At 38.4% G+C, this 22,877-nt stretch overlaps 1 protein-coding gene across 1 annotated transcript in view; it reads left to right on the top strand.

Moving 5' to 3' along the window:
• The first annotated feature begins 1,250 nt into the window (after positions 1-1,250).
• The window catches only part of CDK17 (cyclin dependent kinase 17), a 110,243-nt gene continuing 88,616 nt past the window's right edge, over positions 1,251-22,877 (top strand). The window contains exon 1 of the mRNA XM_055336490.1: positions 1,251-1,781. The gene's annotated coding sequence lies outside the window, so the exon portion shown is untranslated. The remainder of the gene's footprint in view (positions 1,782-22,877) is intronic.

The raw sequence follows: 22,877 nt of genomic DNA on the forward strand, positions 1-22,877 counted from the left end.
ATACATTTAACTTTGCCCAACAAAATGAGAGAAAGAAATCCAGAGGCATTATTTTTAGAGGGAAAGGATTCGTCCAGGAATCCAAGAAGATAATTAGCAGAAGTCCTTAGGACATTTGAAATTGCATTAAAAATCTACGAAGACTATTTCTGGGTATTAAAATGGAAAAATATTTATATCTCACTTTAGCAGACTTTTTATGTGGTTTAAAATTTTTTCTTGTTTAGGTTGTCCACATCCGGTCCCCACTCTAGTCTTTTCTATCCTCTCATTATCTCCCTCTAGGGGTTTGTTTTTACTTTCTGCTTTTATCCTTATTAGTGAAAAAAAAAAATGGGTCAGTATTACTTTAGTTTGTCTTCACTTTCACTCTGCTGTTCATTCCTGAACCAGCTTTTAGCCTCTGAGAAAGAACAAAGTAAAAACAATTACAGAAACTGGGCCAACCTCTTGGCGCCCCCTCCCCCCAAGAAAACAAAACCTAACCAAGGGCAACAGAAGTTCTTCTCTGCTCTCCTATAGCACCTTGTATTTCCTTTCTCATAAAATTCAGAATCTCATTACAACCGCTTACTGAACATCTTTCACCCCAGCTCCACGCAGTCCTTGGAGGACCCAGGGCATTGCCAAGAAAATATAGAAAGGTGAAATGAACAAACGCTGCCTGCGTGCGTGAATGACTGCTGCACAGCTGCCCACCCGGGCACCCACAATAGAGGAGCAAAGGGCCAGCAACAGGCTCAGGGGTGGGCCCTTTTCTCCAGAAAACCTTTTGGTAGAGAACTGCGGCACTGGTATCTTCATTACATAATTACTTGGGTAATTTAAGCAAGAGTTTTTGTTTCGTTGGGGGGTGGGGTGGGAGGAGGATGAAGGGGCCGAATTACCGGGGTAATCTCGTTCCCGGTGCCCGCGGAGTGGCTCTACCGAACCTTCTCGCCCTCTCACCTCCCTCCCGCGGCTCGGCTTCAGGAGCCGGGCCGCCGGGAGCGGGGCCCCCACCCCCACCCCCACCCCCGGGCGGGGGGTTTCCCGGGGATACCCCGCCCCGCCCCGCCCTCCGGGCCCGCCCCGCCCCCGGCCCTCCGGCCCCGCCCCCGGCCCGCCCCGCCCCCGGCCCGCCGGCCCCGCCCCGCGGCCGCCGCCAGCAGGGGTCGCGCTGTCCGCGGCGAGCTGCTCAGGCGGGGGTGGGGGAAGCTCCCGCGGCGGGTCGCTTTTCTCCGCTGCTGCTGGTTGGATCGTTTCAATAAAAGTCTTTTTTCTCGCTCGCTCGCTCGCTCGCTCGCTCGCTCTCCTCCGGGGAACAGGCGGAGGCGTCAATCCGCAGTCGCCGAGCGAGAAAGCGACGCACACGCAGCGAATGGGAGCGGCCGCCCGCGGTCTCCCGAGCTCCTCCGGGTCCGGCCGCAGAGAAGAAGGAGCCCCGGTCCGGGCGGGCCGCCTCAGCCGAGCGCCGGCACCTCCCTGCCCGGCCTCGCTCCCGCCCGGGCTCCTCCGAGGGGATTAGTGGGCTGCCCGCGCGGCCCGGCGGCGGCCCGGCGGCCCGGGAGCCATGTTGTCCGGGGGGCTCGGCAACGCGTGAGGCACCCGCGGCCCCTCCCGAAGGCTCCGGACCCGGCCGGGGCGAGAGCCGGAAGGCGGCAGCGGAGGCCTGCGCCTCGGAGGCGCCGTGGGTCCCCCGCCGGCCGCTGGGACCCGGACCTGCATCCGGTCGCCGCGGGCGTCGGCGGAGCCGCTCACCCTCCGCGCCTCGCCTGGAGACGCGGCCCCCGCGCTCGCTGGTGAGTTGGCGGCTGGCGACCGCGCGGGGCTCTCCTGCCGCCCGGCGGACCGCGAGCCCCGCGGGGCGGGAGGGCGGCCGTGGCGGGGCGCCGCCGGCTCAGGCCCGGCCGGGAAGTTGAGAGAGGCAGGCGCGGCCGGGGGGGCTCGCGGGGGCCCGTGGCCCCCGGCCCCGCGCGCGCCCCGGGGCGCCGGGGCATTTCCGGGCTGGGCTGGGCTGGGCTGGGCTGGGCTGTGGGGAGGTGACGGGCTCCTTCGCGGAGGCGCGCGCGGTCGCCGCCACCCGCGGGGCTCGCTGCCCACCTGGACCCCGGGGGAGGCCCGCGGGCGGGGGGGGGGCGCGAGGAGGCCGAAAGTCCCCCGAGACACAAAGATTCTCCCCGGGCGGGGGCGGGGGCGGGGGCGGAGCCGCAGGCGCGGGCGGCCGCGGGGAAGGAAGGGCGCGAGGCGGCGGGAGGTGGGCGACGAGGCGGCGGCGGCGGCGGCGGCGGCGGCCGCGGCGCTTCCAGCTCCTTGGAGACGCGGGGGGGTGCGAGCGGGTGGCGGGCGCGGGGGAGGAGCGGGAGCCCGCGCGTGGGGAGCCGCCGAGACAAAGCTGAGCGCAGCCTCCCGCGGGCGGGCGGGTCACACCCCTGAGCGCGGGGCCGCGGCGGAGGGGCCGCGAGTGTGGGAACCCCGGAGAGCCGGCGGGGAGGGGGCCTGGGCGGCTGCCCGGGGTTGTCGTCTCCGTGGCAGTTGCTTTTCTCAGCAATTTTGTGCCGGGTGCCTTCGCTCCCCAACTCCGCTGGCGGGCTCGGGATCCCCCGCCCGTCGCCCCCCGCCCGTCGCCCCCCGCCCGTCGCCCCCCGCCGCCGCGTGGGCCCTCCCCGCGTTCTCTGCCCGCTTCTCACCCACTCCTTTTTCGGGTAAGCAGTGCTTTGCCTCCAGCCTGCGGGGAGCGTGAGCTCAGGACAGGATGCCTGCGCTCGCTCTGACCCTGAACTGCCTTGAACTCCTCTCTCCCTCCCACCCTTTCCTTTCTGGGATCCTCTAATGTCACATGGCCGCTAACAATTAGCTTTTCTTTCAAAAACGGCAAACGCGTAGCCGACATCCGTGGCGCTCCCCCGCCGTATGTATTAATTCGTCCATTAGAGACACGTCGTTGGTCACTGAGCTTCATCACCTCTCCGCCAAATTTTCTAGGTAACAAAAGTGGCAGATTTTGTTTCGAGTCTCGGCTCTTCCTTAGGGTCAGCGGAGTGTGTTCCCCGGCAGCCAGACCTCCTGCCCCTTATCAGGAGATGCTTGACTTCGAGACGGACAATGCTTTCCCCAAACTTTACGGATTCTTTCTTGAGTCTTTGTTGAGGGATTTCTTTTAAAAGGCGCTTGTGTAAGAAGGTCAAAGTAACACATTCGCGCTACTGTATTTTCGACTTGTTTTGTTGACCACCGGGCAGAGGAGAATAATGAATGGGGTCTTAAGACCTTTGATGCCTTGAGTTAACGAAAGCCTCTGTCGAAGCTGGGAATAGGTTCAAGCAAATTTTAAGAAGGAAAAAAAAAAATTTGCTGGCAGTAGTTTATTGGTTTTTTGTTTGTGGATGAAGTCGTATCAGTCTTTGTAATTCTAACATCTGCATACTTCCATGTACGAGGGTTGTAACAAAAGAAAAAAACTGTGGCTATATTTAGGGAATGGTCTCTTTATGATGGAGAATTTAGGAATATAAAAGTATTATCGTTTTATCTGGTGGACTATCTCATAGGCCAGAAACACTAACAGTTTGAATGCTGGACCGCAAAGAAAATAGTTGAGTCTTTTGAATTTAAGCTGTTTAAAAATATATATGTGTATGTGTGTATATATATATATATATATATATATTTACAGCGAAAGTAGATATTGAATTATGAATGGAAAGAAATTAAAAGTAAAGCCTGTTTGATGTAGCGAAGTTACTATTGATATCATTCTAAAAACAGTCACATCTTGCTGCCATTCAAGTATTTGAAGCTATAAAAATTGTGAAGGGGATTTCAGTCTAGGGACCAGTCTCCGAACTGTGGGACTCCCTATCCCACCCTCACCACTTAACACTTTTCAGATACCCTTGTAAAATTAACAGGTTGTATCATTGATAATCAATGTTTTTATATAATACTTCTCAAAAGGCCAAAATAAAGGTACATTGGGTTTTTTTCCCCCTAGGTATTTATTAGTGTTTAATTAGATTATTGAAGTTTAATTCTCTGAAGGAAATCTACTAAAAAGTTAAGTAAGATTTCTGGGTGGTAGGATTTATGGATGAATAAAAATACAGTTCTATATTTTCCAAATTTTTACATTCCTCTTACAGGCAGGAAAAAAAAGTGTATGAAGTATGAAGGCTTGTTAATAACCTAATTTTCCTATTACTAGAAGAAGCTTCTATAAAATAGTTTATTCTCATCCTTGAACCAAAGCCCAACAAAGTCGCTCACTTTCAGGTGTCAGCTGTTTGAAATAGTGCAGCCTGCCAGATGTGCTCTGGTTACCTGAAGGGAGAAAGATACATAGTAAGGAAGATAAAATCGGAAGAATTGATTCAGTATATGATAATGATCTGATATATGGGGGTAGATTTGTACAGCACTCATCTTAGGCTAATAAATCATTGGTTTTACAAAAATAGAAAATTTTTATTTTATTTTTTGTAGTACAGAATAGTTGTGTTGACTCAACAGATTTTAATGTATGTATTTGTTTGATATGTTTAGTTTTCAGATATTGCTTCAGTCCTATGACTATGGTGGAATGAGATGACATATAAAATAATTTAGTCTGTGAGGCTTTCGTTTTTCCCCTTATTTTCAGCAATATGTTTCTCCTTTACTCATGAAATAGTGCTAACTAAACAACTGCAAGTCTTGTGAATAGTAGAAACAATAATGGCAACTGCGGAAGATATTTAGAAATGAAGATGATTTCCTTTAATATTAGGAAAAATTCTATGTGAATACAAATTTTTTTCCCTGGTATTTTCTTTGTTATTGTCTAATAGTGCTGAATATTTATAAAGCATTATATTTTGAGTCTATATTAGTGTTCTCCAGTCTTTATAAAAATTGCAGCATCATGTCATGGCTATTTTTTTTTTTTTTTGGTAGCTTTTATACTTCCATGGAGGATAAGTACTTAGCGGATGTGTTGCTGTGTTGTAGAAAAAGGACATTATATGTTAAATTCAGCTTATAAAAATAATCATTATTTTATCTACTTTTAAAATTGCCTCCTTTCATACATATATGACAAAAGATTAGTTTTAGGTTCTTCAAATTTTGACTAATTTTTACTCAAACTTTTATTTTTTATTTTTATTTTTTACTTAAACTTTTAAATGGGAAAGTTATTTAAAGTGTACTACAGATTATGGCATTTTTGTATTTTAAATGACAAAGATAAGCAATAAGTTTATGGCATTTAAAATTACATTTTATATAGTATTTGTGAGGTTAAAACAATTGCCAAAATAGAAAAGTTGGTTTTAGTTGACTAGCATTCAACCTACAGTTGTTGGCAATTTCTTTGAACTGGTATTTTTTTTTTTTTAATTTTTATGAGATGTTTACAATATTAAGCCAAGAATTCTTACTGTCATTAGAGGATTCTTTGTCATTAGTTTGCTCCCAGCCTTTTTAGTTGACAATTACTTTCATATCTGTAAAATACTGACCTGGAAGGAGTAATTGCCAGGGACCAGAAAAACATACTGAATGTATCTGAGTGTGGCTTACCTTTTGCTAGCCTGTTTCCGCTCTCTGTTGGCCAACTTGAAAAACCATAAATACCTACCAATACATCTAATCTGGGGAGTGCCTCCTATTAAAACGTTCTGTGGTAACAAATGATACTGAATATTGTATGTGAAAAGGTAGATTTACAAATCTGTGACATATTGGGATGAATGAAATCCTCTTGCTCTCCAAAGCCTCCTTTTAAATTTATTTTTTGATATAAACTGAAAGAAATTAAACTTAATTGTTTCTTTTGCTGGGTACCATGACAGGTGTTACTTTGTTAAGTGCTCATCATAAGCCCGTCATGTAAGTATTGTGCCTCATTTTCTTTTTTTTTTTTTTTAATTTTTATTTATTTATGATAGTCACAGAGAGAGAGAGAGAGAGAGAGAGGCAGAGGCAGAGACACAGGCAGAGGGAGAAGCAGGCTCCATTCACTGGGAGCCCGACGTGGGATTCGATCCCGGGTCTCCAGGATCGCGCCCTGGGCCAAAGGCAGGCGCCAAACCGCTGCGCCACCCAGGGATCCCTTGTGCCTCATTTTCAAATGAGTACACAGAGGCCTTAAATTAATTGTCCCTAAGGTTCTACCACTATGGTGAAGCTGAGTTTTGGTGTTCAAACCATTTTATTACAATGCTTCCATAGAGATGTGATGTTAAAAAGTCTGTTAAGTGTCTGCTGTAGAGAGCACTATAAAGTGGTAAATTCAAATGTTCATCAAAATTAGATTTAAATTCCATTGAATTAGTTTTATTACACGCAAAAAATTGGTCTATACAAAATGTATAAATGAGAGGATATATTTATAGCTCAAAATGGATTAAATGTAAAAAGATTGAAAGTATTTGTAGATTTATTTTTAATCATGGATTTATCAATTAGAGTTTGGGCACAAAGTAAAATGGATTTATCAATTAGAGTTGTTTGGGCACAGAGTAAAATGAATATAGGTAGTGAAAAGCAAAAATAATTATACTGCATATTTACACATTTTTATGTATATGTTTACTTAATTGATTTTACATGTGTTAAAATTAGTTTGCATTAGCATATGCCATAAAAGAGAAGACAGCCCAGATGCATGCTGTGTAGATTGCTTCAGTATTAGGTGGGAATTTTATGTTACTGGTTTTTGGGTTTTGTATTTATAAATTCAATGCATAAATTTTGATCTTGTATTTTTATTGATATATAGCTGTATACCACCAAAACTGGAGATACTAGATCACATTATACATTTTTGTAATAACTTTTCACACTGTAAGCCAACCCTTATGAAGAAAAATATTGCAAATTAGTATTGTTGATACGTATCCTATCTCTTATTCCATTTGAAAAACAGAAAATGTTATTGACTTGACCTAAAGGTAGTCTGTTAAAGTGGAAGAACAGACGATTTGCTTTGTTTTGTTGTCATAAAAGTTAATTTTAAAAAAGTTTTTGTCCACCCATTTTTTTTTTTTTTTTTTTTTTTATGTAAGTTCTATACTCGAGGCTAGAACTCACAACACTGAGATCAGGAGTCACATCCTCTATACCAGTTGAACCACGCATGTGTCCCTTGTCAACTTTCTAATAGCACATCCTTATTTCTTTTTTTGCACTTGTTAGTGTAAATACTTTTAGGAATACTCTATATGCATATTTTTAAACAGTGGGAAAAGGACCCAAGAATAAATTCACTATATTCTAGGTTAGTTACTAACTCACTTTGGTCTTCTCAATCATATTTATAGTCTTTCTGTTCTTAAAATTGATGGTTAAATTTCTGTTAATTAGTGCAAGTTAGTGTTAAAAAAGGTTGGTAAAAATTAACATTTGTGAAAAGTCAGGTAACAACATTGAAGCTCTTATTACTCCAACTTTAGAGACATTATCCTTTAAATTAGCTAATATGTAGAAAAATTAGTTAATATGTATGTTTAAGTATTATCTTTGAAGTAAACCTTTTTCTTGGTTTGTACTGCTGTTTCTGGTTGGAAGGAAGCCTCTTATTGATTTTTGAAGTAAATTTTGGATTTCTTAAGCAGACTTTAGTCCTTTGAGCCTGTCTTACTGAAAGAAAATTTTTTTTTTTTTTTGAGAGTGGGTGAATGTGGAAGGGGTGCGGAGAGAGAGAGAGAATCCCAAGCAGGCTCAGTGTTCAGGGAAGAGACCCAGGAGCCCCATGTGGGGCCCAGTCCCACAACCCTGAGATCACAACCTGAGCCAAAATCAAGAGTCCATCACTTAACCCACTGAGCCACCCAGGCATCCCTTATTGAAATATTTCTAATGACATAATAATAATCCTTAATGGCTTTATTGTACTTAGTATGTTTTGTTTTTCAATTCAGGGATATGTATAATCAGTATTTTTAAAGCATTTGTCGTGTCCTAGGCATTGTGTTAGTCATCGTATATGGTATACACTGTGGTGGTATTGTGAGGTAGTACTGAGACATGTGAAATAACAGCAAGACTAGTTGATGAATGTTCTGCTCTTGGCCCTGTTCTCCTATTTTATGTGTTGCCTGGGCAATCTCATTTGAATTTAGTGCTTTTTTCTTATTCCCTATATGTTGATGATCTTCATATTTATTTCTAATCCAGACCTCTTTTCTTGAATTCCTTTCTAGCTACCTTCCAGATACTGCCTCTTAGTGCTCCTTCACCAGAGCTCAATTTTTTTTTTTATCCCCTGCCTCGATTCCCAGCCAACAGTAACGTATCACTTTTAGCCTGGTGACTAAAGCCGAAACCTTTGGCAGATTGTCTTTTCTATTCTCTCCTCCCCCTTGTCCAGTCTGTCACACCAAATTTTGTTAATTTTATTTCTAAATATCTTTTAGATTTATCTTTTCCTGTTGTTACTTTCATATGTTAGGGTTTTGGAATGCCCCATGTAAATTATTATGTCAAATTTTTCCCATTTTAATCTATCAGTTACTCATTCTTCTTTATATTTGTATATATGTCTTTTTATCGTCCCTTCTATCCATCCATCCATGTATCCATGTCTGAAGTGTGTTTGTGTATTCTATACTAGCATTTATAGTCAGGGCTAGGATATAAAGATTAGAAAGCTGGTGTATTGATGTTATTGTGCTGTGACACTTGAGAGAGATTCTCATTTTTGAAGACAAATGTCACTTCCTCTAAAGTCATCTTCAGTCTACATATGGTGATTCTGCTATAGCATTTATGTCTACCATAGTACTTGACCCATTGTTTTGTAATTATTTATAAATCTGTTTCCTAGTTGGCTTTCTGCTCCAGAGAGACCATGCTTTTTTGGTATTCCCTCCAAATTACGTATTGCTTAATTGAATGATGAAGTGTTGAGATTAGGAACTGGTAAATTAGATCAATCATGGCCTAAAAAGAGTCGAGAATCAATTCTGATACAGGAGAAAATAAAAACCCATCAAAAGTCTTGAATATTACTGTTACATGTAGGTGGTATTTGTGAGCATTCTTGAAGAAGCAGTTTGTAGGCCAACTTGGAGGGGCAGTAACTTGGCATTATTTGGTCTTTTTAATTACATGTAAATTGTACTAACTTGTTATCTTAGACAAATTGGAAATATAAAATTATAATACTTATATGTAAATACCTATTTCTAAAGATCTGAAAACTCTGGTCAAGATCAAGACTAAAATTTGGTTTAACTGAGCTCCTTAGCTATGTAGTACTAGAGTTAAATGCATTTTACTGAAGTACAAAATTGCACCCAAAAGGATAGAACAGTGTATTTGTCATTTCAGTTACCCTGATAGTTTATGTATACAGTTGACTAGGAATTTTGTTTTCGTTGGGATTACTGTAATTAAAACCTGCTTTGTGGTCTACGTTTAAAATTAAAGACATTTCATTGATTTTTTTAAAAAATTGAGTTTAAAATTATACCTCTGTTAAAGTAGGTATATTGTTAAGATTTATTTTAGAAACCAGAGATTATGACTTGATGACTTCTGGAGATGTGACATTTAAAAATGAATTTTCACAAGTTGTGAGATTCAGTGCCTTTTAATATTTCTCTATTATATGGTCTTAAAACATTAAACATTTTTATATCAGCTACATTTTCACGATCATGATTTATTTACTGATGTTTTATCATTTCAGGAACAGTGGAGTCAGCACTGTATTTTGCAGTAGATTTTATTGTTTATAAATCTTTTTTTTAATTAAATTTCTTAAAAGTAAGCTTTAGTGCCCATTATGGGGCTTGAATTCATGACCCTGATATCAAGAGTTGCATGCTCTACTGACCAGGCACCCCTGCCAATAAACTTGTGAGCATAGCTATTTCCCTTCCATCTCCATATATTCTTATTTACATTGCTTTTCTCCTCTGATTCCTTTTCTTCCCAAGAAGCTATAAAATGGTTGACACCTTTTTTATTTTATGTATAACTTTTTGGAAAAATATCTGAACTCATTATATAAAGTTATAATTGGTTTATATGTGTTTTTTTTTTTCTGTAAAGAAACTACTTCAGTCATATTTGATAATCATGTGATCTTGAGCTAGTTATTTAAACTCTTAAGGGTCAGTTTCTTCTATAAAATTGGGAAATGCCAGAACCTTCTTCATGGAGCTGTGGGAATTAAATGAAATGATAAAAAGTGAAAGTACCTTGTACTTAGCACTCACAGCCAGGAAGAATTACTAGTAATGGTACTAGAATTACTTTGCTGATCTACCTCTTTAGGTTGATTGATTCCTTAAGGGTAAAGAAGTGATTCACAAGGACAGTTGAATCAAAAGCATCTCTCTGGCTTTTGAAACTATACATACCTCCTGGATTTTCTCATATGCCTCCCTGCTCCCACCTAATTTGAGAATTAGTGTTACTAATTGGTGTAAGTTGCACCCTTTAGATATATTGTGGGGAGGAGGATTGTATAGATATTGGACTAAATAATGTAGGGTATTCACTGTTGTTTCTTATCTAATGCCCCTTAGGAATAAAGCTGTTAATAATGTTTCTGATAAGTACATTGATAAGCTTTTCCTTAGGACCAACCAAATTTTTCTTGGAACCATTTGCCATGTCTGTTCCCTTCTTCAGACCTATGCTGTACTGCTTGTTTGACATCTCAGCAGTCTAGACAGTATTTGCTTTCCTTGTTAATGACTTTTATGTGTGACTCAGGTATTCTGAAGTCACAGCAGAATAACTGGTTCTATAGCTTACCCATCAAAAAAAGAAAATGGTTTTTACATTTTATTCTTTGTCATAAAGTCTGCTTGGGTGTGTACTATTTATTATTTTAGGTCTTTATTATCTTACGTTCTAGGTCAGTGGCCTTAACTTGAACTTCAGGAGCACTCTTGTGATTTAGAAAAATAAACAAACAAACAAAAAAAACCAACTAGATATCTCCGTGTGTGTATGTATGATGTAAAATCTGAAACTCTGTCCCAGAACAACTGAAGTGGAATCTCTGAGCTTGGTTTTAAAATGTTACAGATAGTGTTTAGAAACACCGTTTTAAGGTTTAGCACAGTATTAAGGGGGAGCAACCATCATATATAAATTAAAGGCAAAGTTATTAAAACTTTCCATCATTGTATCTTATTTTTTCTTTTATTCTTTTTTGAATCTTACAGTTTTATCATATCTTAGGGGAGTTTTCTTCATTTATAAAAGTCTTATGTCCCAAGTATTTTTTATCCTTTTAGTGAATATCTTTTTGTTTTGCTTTTTTTACTTTGTTTTGTTAAAAGGTAAACTGAGACATGTTAATTTTTCAAAGTTTAATGAGCATATACATTGATGGAATCAAGGAGTGCCAAGCCAAAAGTTTTTATCAGTCCACCAACAGGAGCTGGGAGATGGGGAGATTTTTATAGAGAAGACACAGAAGCAAAGGGAATTATTTGATTGGTGATGGTTTAAGCAGTTGCTTTATTTGGAAAGCCTAGTTGGCTGTTTGTGATTGGTTGTTTTTAAGTTTCATTTTCTCAGATTCTTTTGCAGTGACTCTGGCTTAAGTTTTGGTTTGCCTACCTAGGTTATCAAGGCATTGGAGCCACTTAAGTCTAATGGCCTGCTTATTTAGTTAACAGTTTCTTTGAGTGTGTTTTCTATCTGTACATTCTCAGTTATTATGTTTTTGAAAATTGTTAAACATAACATAATAATATAGAAAATAGACCATAGTCTAAATTTTCTAGCAGTGGTTATCATCTACAAATACTCCCCTTTGTTTTTTTCATATATGGAGTTTAATATTTTTAAGACCTTTTTTTATGATACATATATATTTTAAGTTACCAAATAATTCTATGGCTATCATTTTCAGTGGTTATAGCAATCTTTCAAAGGAAGTTTTATCATTTCATAGTGGTCGATAATTATTAGCTTACTACTTTATATTTTTCATTATTTTTAATTGTGCTGGGACAGGCTGTAGCATGTGACCACACCATCCTTTAACCAGCGCCCATTTGACATTTCTTTAGGGTAAACTAGGTATATGGAAGTGGAATTCCCAAATCAGATCCCGTGAGCCTTTCAGGTAATATTTGTTGTGGTAGTCCCACTAGTAATGTGCCACATCTACTTTCCTGATCCTACTCTTTAGAATATTTGCTTTAGATAATTTGTAGAAAGATGTCATGGCTTATGTTTGGATTTCTTTGATTGCTGTTTTTTTTTTTTTTTTCTTCTGTATTTCCCCCTGAGGTTGCTCAGGAGGTAACAATTACCATTCCCTGAATCTTGACAGCTTCATTTTTCATTATTTTGTGATACTTTTTAAAATATATATATCATAGTGCTATAAATGAAGGTTTTTTTCTTAATTTGAGATAATTTGTTTTGGTAATCTATCTGTTTATATTCTAGCTCTAGCTTATTTTAATTATCACTACTTTGTAATATGTCTTAATATCTGGTTGGCAAAACAGTTTTTCCTTCAAATTATTTTGATATTATATACCTATTTTTATTCTACTTTTATTTATTTTCAAATGGCAGGCAAAAAAGATATAGAATAGGTGTCTCTATTTTTTTCTTTCAAGCTGGTCTCTCCAAAAAAATCTTCAATCCTAGATATGTCAGTGTACCTATAGGAGTTGCATCAGGAATCAGGGTAGACTTCCATTTCTTCATTGTCCAGGTTCTGTCATGTAAACAGCATATCACTAAAAATAAGGTAACTTATAATTTAACCACTTATTCATGCTGTCACCAAAGATGGACTTAACAATTGTCCTTTTTAAAAAAGATTTTATTGGGGATCCCTGGGTGGCGCAGCGGTTTGGCGCCTGCCTTTGGCCCAGGGCGCGATCCTGGAGACCCGGGATCGAATCCCACGTCGGGCTCCCGGTGCATGGAGCCTGCTTCTCCCTCTGCCTGTGTCTCTGCCTCTCTCTCTCTCTCTCTCTCTCTCTCTCTCTCTCTGACTATCATAAATAAATTAAAAAAATAAATAAAAAAGATTTTATTTATTTATTTATTTATTTGAGAGAGAGAGAGAACTTGCACGTGGGGGGAGGAACAGAGGGAAGGGCAGAGGGAGGAGAGAGAATCTCAAGCAGACTCCTTGCTGAGCACAGAGCTCAACGTGGGTCTTGATCTCAGGACCCTGAGACTATGATCTGAGCCAGTATCGGAAGTTGAACATGTAATCGACTGAGCCACCCGACCCCCTGACGATTGTCCTGAAAAGGTGGAATGAATGACATTCAACCAAGGGTATTAGGTAGATTTCTTGGAGTAGATGTTGGTAAAGGTCATTACCTTTAGCACTTCCTAGATTAGAAGAGCAGTATGTAAAAAGGAGGTATGGAAAAAATTTTGCATTCTTTTAAAATAATTGTTATTCTTGTCCAGCCTATTATTTCCTGTGGTAGAAGTAGAGAAATATAGGTTGCATGTAGAGGCTTGGTAGATGAGCTCAAAGAGGAAGCTATACCATTAAAAATTTTGGATTTTATTCATCTATAGAATCAAGCTGTTGAACAGTTTTTAGGCAGAATGTCCTCTTTTCTACATTGAAGTCATCGAGCAAGTTTTGTGAACAGCTACAAATGAGCTACTTCTGGATGTTGAAGGGACAATCTTTTGTGATATGTTAACTTTTCAGAAGCAGCATCAAACGATTGCTTCCCTACTTTGGGAATACTAAAAAGAGCCATTTGAGCCTTTTTTTTTCCTGGTCTGGATCACCTCAGGGACATAAAATTTATTCTCTTAGGAGCATTTAAAAATGAGTATTTGCAAATCTGCCATTATTATCTTCCCCTTTTCTTTTTGTATTTTTTTTTATTGGAGTTCGATTTGCCAACATATAGCGTAACACCCAATTTTTATCTTCCAATGAAGAAGTGATCCCACATGTTAGAAGTTGGTTTCACCTTTTTGTCAAGGAAATAAAAATAATAAATTTATGACATTGAAATAGTCCTTTTATTTGACTATAAATATCAACATACAGTGAAGGGTACAAATATTAATTGTGCCTCTACAAATGTTTATTTAGTTCTTCAGACTTACCTCTGCTAATATAGGTAACCGTATAACCCTATCCATTTATTTATTTATTTTTTTTAAAAAGATTTTATTTGTTTATTCATGAGAGACACAGAGAGAGAGGCAGACACAATAGGCAGAGGGAAAAGCAGGCTCCATGCAGGGAGTCCCAGGACTCTGGGATCATGCCCTGGGCCAAAGACAGGTGCCCAATCGCTGAGCCACCCAGGCATCCCACACTATCCATTTAATAGTAATTCAGTTAAGTTATATGCAGATATCTAGAACAGGCTAATTTTAGCAGCTATATAGTGTTTTAGTCAAATTTAGTTGACTTTATATAGTTGATCCTTGAACCTCACAGGTTTGACTGCACTGGTCCACGTATACACTGATTTTTTTTTGGGGGGGGAATACAGTACTGTATTTTCTCTTGAGATTTTCTCAATAACAGTTTCTTTTTTCTAGTTTACTTTATTGTAAGAATACAGCATATAGAGACACCTGGGTTGCTCAGTGGTTAAGCATCTGCCTTTGGCTCAGATCATGATCCTGGGGTCCTGGGATCGAGTCCCACATCAGGCTCCCTACAGGGAGCCTGCTTCTCCCTCTCCCTGTGTCTCTGCCTCTCTCTGTGTCTCTCAGGAATAAATAAAATCTTTTTTTTAAAGAATATAGAACATAGAATATATATATACATATATCATACAAAATGTGTTAATCAACTATATTATTGGTAAGGCTTCCAGTCAACAGTAACCTATTAGTAGTTAAGTTTTTGAGGAATCAAAAATTAAATACAGGTTTTGGACCACACAGGGGTCAGTGCCCCTAACCTCTGCATTGTTCAAGGGTCAACTGTCCTTTCATTTTATTAAAGCTTACAAAAGATTTTTGATACATAATTTGTTTCTAAGATGGAGGTATCTTTTCTTATTTACTCCTCACAAATGATTATCTCCCTGCCCCATTCCTTTTTTAATTTGAACCCTTCACATCCTTCCACTTCTGTAGGCATTGAATAGTTTTTTAAAAATTTAACTTAATTTACTTGAATAGGTGATGTGATGAAGAACTTAAAAGTATATAGAGAGATCTTAGAGAAGTCTTGTTTTCCTTTTTGCTTTCTCTAGCCTGTTTTTCCTCCCACACCTTTTATAGATAGACATTTCCTTTCCTATCTTGTTTATCCTTCCAGTGTTTTTTGCAAATATAAGCAAATACATGTAGATTTTATTTTGGAGGTTTTTCTGTGTCTAGGTGAAGATCTTCCTTATTTTTATTTTTATTTTTATTTTTTTTTGCAGTTTTATACCTTTATTTGACAATCAGCAATTAGTTCTCATCCACATTAACAGTCTGTAGATTTTTGAAAGTGGTGACAGGTACGTAGGTAACCAGTGTGTAGAGCTTGTTTGGTGAATCTTCATCCTCCTTACGTTTTCTGGACAGCTGCACACGGATACGGTATGGAACATTCCTTATTCCTTTGGCCCAGACAGCTTTGTTGAGCCTGGTGTCAATGTGCACATCTGGAGTTCCCATCTCCTTAATGCAAATTTACGGATCTCTTTGAGTGCCTGAGGGGCACGCTTCTTGAAACCCACTCCATGGATACGTTTGTGAATGTTGATGGTATATTCTGGTCACTATCTCGTTGATGGCAGAACGGCCCTTCTTCTCGCCACCCTTCTTTGCGGGAGCCATTCTGCCGGGCCCTAGTTGGAAAGGATCTTCCTTATTTTTAATAGCTGAATTTTACGTTTGTGTATATGATAATTAAGTCACTTAGTCCTGTGAGGACACGTGGGTTGTTTCTTACCTTTTGCTATTACAATACCAAATGAATAACATAATACAACATTTTGTACTTTCATAAACAAGTGCATGATTTAGTTTCTAAGAACAAGGATCAGTCCAGTGATAAATACATCTATACACATGTTTCCTTGCTCTGTCAGCTGAGAGGGCCTAGAAGAAAATGACACCCCAGTAGTAGTGAGCACAGCTAGTGCCCAGATCTTGGTTTCTAATACTGTTCTCCCATAAAAGGAACCAGAGCTCTGGAGAAAGGACTGATTCCAGGCCTGGGACAGGAAATATAATAATGCTGAAAAGTTAGGAAATACTACAACAAAAACAATGAATGAAATATGTAAAACACATATAGGAGCCAACTCAAAGAATTTCCAGTAACTAATAATAGAATAATTTGAGCAACAAAAGTAAAATTGAATTTTAAAAATTAAATTATAGTTCAATTATAAAATAATATCCATGAATCCGTTCTGATAAAAATAAAAGGCAGAGAATACACGTATCTCCAATGCAGAGGAATTATAAATAATTTATGTAGGTACTTAGTCCTCAAAGATATATAACAGAACTCTCTTAAGTACTGGAAAAATATGGAAAAGAATAACTTGACATGGGAGAAACCTGATGAACACTACCTCAATTGTGTGACCAACGTTTAATACTATTAAGTATACAGTATTGGATGTTCTACAAAATACCTGAACAGTACTTCTTAAAACTGTCAAGGTCATCTGAAACAGGGGAAGTCTACTGTCACAACCAACAGGAGGAGCTGCAGAAGACATGACAGTACAATAAAGTGAAATATAAATAGAATGGGCTTAAAAAAAAATAGAGTGGGCTTTAGTCCAAAATGTCACTTTTGGTTGATTAATTGTGACAATTATACCATGATAATATAAGACCTTAATTGCAGAATCTACGTATTTGGTGTAGGGTAATTGTATGTACTATCTTTGCAATTTTCCTATAAATCTATAACTATTATAAAATATTTTTCTAAAAAAGATTGATGGTTCTTTAATTCTGTTAGGTATAGTCATTCCTGTTATGTATCTAAATGTTTAAGAGGCTTATTTTCCCATGCTTTACCAACTGAATGTGTTGTCAGACTTTTGGAATTTTGATAGATTTGAACTGGTGTAATTCAGACTGTTATGTTTCTCTCATTATGAATGATTTGAGTATTTTCTCATACGTTCAATGGACATTTTTCTCCCTTCTGTGAACTCTCACGTCTTTTGTTTATTTTTCTGTTAGGTTTTGGTTTTTCTCTTCTTTGTTTCAGGAGTTCTTTATAGAGAAGTTAGCCCTTCGTGTAATATAGGTTGCCAAAAATAGATTTTTTCATTCTTTACTGTGTTTCTTATGCAAAATTTTTCCTTTTTTATATGGCGATATTTTTCTCTTATGTTTCTGGACTTTGAAACATAGTTAGAAAAGTCTTCACCACTCTAAGATTATAATGGAATTCATCCATATTTTCTCTCAGTACTTGTGGATTCCATTTTTACATTTAGATCTTAATATTTGAATTCTTCAGTTCCTCCCAAACATTGAAGCATTCTAAATGCTTAACTTTCTTTCAAATTACTCCTATATAGGCATCCTTATGGGCTTATATTGCTTTAAATGATTTATAGTAAAAGAAATGCTCATACATTTACTCTTGGTTGATAAAAAGTCTTTACTTTCTGGAAAATGTATTAAATGTTTCATTGTGACTTAATTCCACCTCATGGTTTAAAAATAATTTTACTGTAGTGAAAATTCCTTTAAAATTTCTCGTCGCTGTTAAATTGTAGTAATGTAGTAATGTAGTAAATGTAGTAATGTAGTAAAATGTAGTAAAGTGTGATTTACTTTCTCTTGTCCTCAGCACTCCTCACTGGTTTTATGGCTGCTCTGATACTCATATCTCTTTATTTGGTATTATTTAGAAATTTTATTTGTAGGCCAAATACCTGTTTTAACTCATTAAGAAAATGGGACCAATAGTGTTAGCAGTTGGTGCCTAATGTAGGATGATGATTTCTTACGACCTTTTGTATAGGTATTCATATTTTCCTCACATTATATGTGATGAAACTAGTATTACTGAACTGAATTTTAACAGATATTTGGTGGGAAACTGTTTGGTAGTGCTGTGGAATATTGACTCTTAGAAAATACCACCAGAAATGACCTGGTGAGTTTATTGCATAAAGGAGAGAACTACCTTTACAGAGTTGGTAGGATCTGCTAGGGAAAGGGGAGGGTATGTGAGTGAAGTAGGAAGGGAGAGCAAAGTTGGGATATTTATTGAGGATTTGAAGTCTTTAAGACAGCTATTTCAGTGCAGGAACTGAACTAGTAAGGATTATGAATGATATATAATAGTTTAGGATTGATCTAGCAAAGCAAGGGTTTTGAGGTGAGATTTTTTTCAAAGTGTTTGAGAAAGTGAATGGTTATTTGCAGCTATTTATTAAAAAGTTGAATAGTGTGCTGTTGGTTTATATGGGGTTTTGGGGAAGTTCCTGAAATGAACAATGAAGTTATTTGCAAATCTTATCTGCCTGGACAAGAGTTTCCTGGAATAGTATAGTCATGTTGTTGAGGACAACTGAATAGTGATGTCAATGTAGAGTGTAAACTCTGGATGTAGATGGTTTCAGTTCTCCCTACCCATTCAGAACCACAATAAAGTTGGAATGTAATTATAAAAAGTATAATTCTTAGGACCAGCTACTAAGACAATATATTCCTTTGGTGAGGGGTTTGACATTGAATTCCCCCAAAGAATGAGGCCTAACTTTGATAATTAAGTTGTCTGAGACACCTAAGTAGGCAGTTGGATATAGGGGTCTGCAACCAAGAAAAGAGATACAAAAGAATCAGAGATAGAAATTTGGGAGTTACTGTTTAGATTGAATTCTTGTGCCTAGATAAGTTTGTCTAAGGAGGAAGCATGGAGTGAGAAGAAAAATACTGGAGCCTTAGACGTTCTAGTGTCTGATAGCTATATGTATGTGGGTGTGTGTGCGCACATGCATACATGTGTGCATGCGTGCAAACCTGTAAAGGAGTGGCTAGAGAGGTTGGAAGAAAGCGAGGATATGTGATCTCTGGAGATGTGGCTGAAAAGTAATGGTCTCAGAACATGAAGGGCTTATATGTCTAGGTGAAGAAAGACCTTTTGGCTCCAGTGGTGAATTTTCACTCAACAAGTTCTGTGCTTGTACAAAATATAGACTGTTCACAACAATATTCAATTATGACATTCTTTACATAAGAATTGCCTAATGGGAATTTTTATTTATTTATTTTATTTATTTTTTTATTCATGAGAGACACAGAGCAGAGACATAGGCAGAGGGAGAAGCAGGCTCCAGTGGGGAGCCAGATGTGAGACTGGATCCTGCCTGGATCATGCCCATAGCCAAAGTCAGATGCTTACCCACTGAGCCACCCAGACATCCCGCCTAATGGTAAATTGTTTGCAGGGTAGTTCTTTGAAATTAAGAATATTTTATTAGAAATAATTTTACTAAAAAAAAAAAAGAAATAATTTTACTAATTCCCACATTACCCCGTAAAAATTAATCTCTCATTTTGACTGTGGTTGAGGAGAGATCAGTGGTATATAGCCTGCAATTTAATTACAGTACATCTATTTGGTGTTAATGCTTCAGGAGTGTATGGTGGAAGAAGTAACATTGATTGAATGCCTACAGTGTGCTAGGCATAGTCCATACATTCTAAATTATATATCATGTCTTTTTGAAGTATTTTTTTAATTCCTTCCCCAAAGAGGGATAAATTAAGGTTGGATTTCCCAGTGAGACTTTCCTCAGTGTCTCTATGAAGGACTTGAACCCTGGTTAGGCTTATTCTCAGTTTTTCCTGAACCAGATGGACTTCCTGTGTGCTATATAACCCTTGGTAAACCAATGGTCAACCAATGCCATGGTTGTTTGCAATAAACATTTCACCTGCTGTTAATTAAATGTAGGCATATGTTACCTTTCAGCTTTTGAGGAACAAGATTGAACAGGTATTAAGCAATATAGTAAAGCAAAGAAGAAAGGATGTAGGCCCCACTCAGTCTTTGATTAACTAGGATCTTTGATCATAATCCATTTAATTCCTATTAAGGGAGATATTCAGGTTAAAGAACAGTATCCTGTTTGACAGAATTCTGGTTAATTCAGACATTAATGTTTTTTATTTTTATTTTTTATTTATTTTATTTTATTTTTGACATTAATGTTTTTAAAGTTTTTCTCTATCCTCATAGAAAATCTTTTTAAAAAGTCTGTTATTATTAACGGGTATACACATTTTACCCTCTTTTTTTCTTCATTTCACCTTACTTCCACTGTTGGCAAGGGAAGTTGGTCACTATGCAGTAGGATTTGTCTTAAAGCTTTCATTAAGAGCTAGTTTTTTAAAAATGTGATAAACTATTATTGTGTCATCAGTGACAGAGTAGCACATTCAGTTGTTTAGATATGTTTTGGTAAGAAAAGTTAGAAAGTTGTCCATATGCCTTTTTTTTTTAAGAGCAGATTCATTTTTATCTCGTGCTGGGCATGGCTAAGAACATTCTCAGTGGGAGAATATTACAATAAATATTTACAAAGTGGGAGATATGAGATTTGAACTTTGAAAATGTTTAGAAGACAACACAATTATTTGGTGGTAACTGAAAAATATGTCATGTGAATAGAATTAAATTGCTATTTTTGAAGGGAATTAAAGTTTCATTCTTACAATACCTATATGAATATGACCTTGTAAGTATCTAAACATTTTTACGTCTTTCTATTCAAATGAGGTCCCTGAAATGCTTTTTAAATTTCTTACTTGTTGGAGTTAGGCATTTAAAAGAGTGAATGAAAAAAAAAAAAAGTGAATGATTAGCTGAGCCTCACAGGATATCTTTACATTTGTGGAGTCATCATATTATCACCATGGGTAAAGTCTGATCTTTTCAGTTTGCTGAGCAGTTCATTTTGAGGTGATGTGGTACTGTAGAATCCTTTGTTACTTAAAGATAAAGTAGAGCATCATTTCAGAAAGACATGGTGAGAAATAATTTGGCTTGATATAACCAATTTTGCGGGGATAAGAGTGATAGGATGAGGGTATAGGGAGGGACACAAAGATTTAAAAAAATATTTCAGTCCTTAAGTTTATAATATGGTGAAACCCAGGAACTTTCCATTTACATAGTTCACTTAATTCTGATGAGTAAATCAGTTTAGAAGACCAGATTTTAGATTTGAGGATTGGTCGAGAATGGCCTTAGAACAGCAGCTTTTGTTTTGTTTTGTTTTAATGGTGTATTTTATTTTTTTATGGTTTTGGCCTTTTAGGTTTTATTTGAATTCCAGTTAACAGTGTTAAATTAGTTTCAATTATACAACATACTGATTCAGCAATTCACATATCACCTGGTGCTCATCACCACAAGTACACTTCTTATTCCTCATCATCTGTTTAACCCATCCCCTATATCCTCCCTCCCCTCTGGTAATCATCAGTTTGTTCTCTGTAGTTAAGAGTCTGTTTTTTGATTTGTCTCTTTCCCCCCCTTTGCTCATTTGTTTTCTTTCTTAAATTCCACATGCGTGAAGTCATATGTTATTTGTGTTTCTCTGACTTTTTCCACCAGGCATTATACTCTCTAACTCCATCTTTGTTGTTGCAAATGCAAAAGATTTCATTCTTTTTTATGGCTGAATAATATTCCATTACACACACACGCATACATATGCATATCTCACTTCTTTATCCATTCATCTATTAGTGGATACTTGGGCTGCTTCCATAATTTGGCTATAGTTAATAATACTGCTATAAACATACAGGTGCACCTATCCCTTTGATTTAGTATTTTTGTATTCTTTAGGTAAATGCTTGGTAGTGCAATTCCTGGGTCATAAGGTAGTTCTATTTTAAAATTTTGATGAACCTTCATGCTGTTTTCCACAGTGGCTGCACCAGTTTGCATCCCCACCAACAGGGCAGATGTTTCCTTTTTCCCACATTCTCACCAACATGTTTCTTGTGTTGTTGTTTTTAGTCACTGACAAGTGTGAGGTGATATCTCATTGTAGTTTATTTGCATTTCCCTGATGGTAAGTGATGATAAACATCTCTTCACGTGTCTGTAGGCCATCTAGATGTATGTCTTCTTTGGAGAAATGTCTATTTCTTTTGCCTTTGTATTTTGTTCGTTTGTTTTTAAGATTTATTCTAGAGAGAGAGAGAGCAGGGGGAGAGGCAGAGGGAGAGAATATCCAATATCCATGAGATCAGGACCTGAGCCAAAGCCAAGAGCTGAGTGCTCAACCAACGAAATCACCCAGGCATTTTCTGCCCATTTGCTAATTGGATTTTTTGTTTTTTGGGTGTTGAGCTTTCTAAGTTCTTCATATATTTTAAATATTAACCCTTCATTTGCAGATACCTTCTCCCATTTTGTAGATTGCCTTTTGGTTTTACTGATTGCTTAATTTGCTTTGCTGTGCAGAAGCTTTTTAATTTGATGTAGTCCCAATAGTTTGCTTTTATTTCCTTGTCTCAGGAGACATATCTAGATAAATACTGTGTTGGCTGATGTCAGAGAAGTTACTGCCTGTGTTCTCTTCTAGGATTTTTATGGTTTCTGGTCTCCTATTTAGGTGTTTAATCCACTTTGAATTTATTTTTGTGTATGGTGCAAGAAAGTGGGCCACTTTCTTTTGCATGTTGCTGACTGGTTTTCTCAATACCATTTGTTGAAGAGACTTGTCTTTTTCCCATTGGATATTCTTTCCTTTGTCAAAGATTAATTGGCCATATAATTGTGGGTTCATTTCTGGGTTTTCTGTTCTGTTCTATTGATGTATGTGTCTGTTTTTGTGCCAGCATCATACTGTTTGGATTACTGTAGCTTTATAATATAACTTGAAGTCCAGAGTTGTGATGCCTCCAGCTTTGCTTTTCTTTTTCAAGATTGCTTTGGTTACTTGGGGTCTTTTGTGGTTCCAAACAAATTTTAGGATTGTTTGTTCTAG

This window comes from Nyctereutes procyonoides, unplaced genomic scaffold, assembly GCF_905146905.1.
Source record: "Nyctereutes procyonoides isolate TBG_1078 unplaced genomic scaffold, NYPRO_anot_genome, whole genome shotgun sequence".
NCBI classification, from domain to species: domain Eukaryota; kingdom Metazoa; phylum Chordata; class Mammalia; order Carnivora; family Canidae; genus Nyctereutes; species Nyctereutes procyonoides.